This window comes from Corvus brachyrhynchos, unplaced genomic scaffold (assembly GCF_000691975.1).
Source record: "Corvus brachyrhynchos isolate BGI_N302 unplaced genomic scaffold, ASM69197v1 scaffold99, whole genome shotgun sequence".
Classification (NCBI taxonomy): Eukaryota; Metazoa; Chordata; class Aves; order Passeriformes; family Corvidae; genus Corvus; species Corvus brachyrhynchos.
Genome location: NW_008239778.1, coordinates 486,570 through 487,348, shown reverse-complemented (window position 1 = coordinate 487,348; position 779 = coordinate 486,570). Strand labels below are relative to the sequence as shown.

Genomic DNA, 779 nt, shown 5'->3' with positions numbered 1-779 from the left:
TTCCTGGGAGTTGCTCCTTGCTGTGAGCATCCTCTGCGTCGCACCCGTGGCCCCTCTCCCTGACCCTGGGACTGCAGAGGTCCCATTGTGTCCCCAGCGTGGGGGTTATGCTGCAGAGATTCCATCGTGTACCCTCTCCAGCTGCAGAGGTGCCGTTGTGTCCCCACCGGTAGCCCCGGGGCTGCAGATGTACCCCTCCACCTCCCATCATATTCCTTTTCGGTTCTTAGGGCTGTGAATGTCCCGTTGTGTCCCTCTAGTCTGGGGCTGAAGAGGTGCCATCACGTTCCACTCCTTCGCTGTAGATGTGCCATTGTGTGTCCCCACACCAGCGCTAGGCCTGCGGAGGTCCCATCATGTCCCTTCCCCCAACACTTGGATGTGCAAGTCCCCATCATGTCGCCCTCCCTGAGCCTGGGGCTGTGGAAGCCCCACCACGTCCCCCTGCCTGGCTGCAGAGCTCCCTCCTTGTCCCTCACAGCCAGGGCTGGTCCCTTCTCACCCCCCACACACTGACAGAGTGACCAAGCTCCTCAAAACAGCTTTTTTTTTCACTTGGGTGCCAATGGGGAAGTAAGACTGGGGAGGGCAGGGTATTTCTTCCCCTCTCTGCTTGCTCACAGCCTGTCTGGACCACCTTTCTCCCAGCAGAATCCAGCATGGAAGGCTTCCTGCAGAGCGTGGAGAAGGACCTGAACATTGACCGCCGTCAGCTGGCCCCCGAGAGGACCCACGTCACCGCCTTTGTCCCGGCAAAATGGCTGCAGAGCCTCAAGGAG

The 779-nt window shown here is 59.9% G+C and overlaps 1 protein-coding gene across 1 annotated transcript in view; it reads left to right on the top strand.

The window, feature by feature from the left end:
- The window catches only part of WDR81 (WD repeat domain 81), a 33,003-nt gene that overhangs the window by 21,287 nt on the left and 10,937 nt on the right, over positions 1-779 (top strand).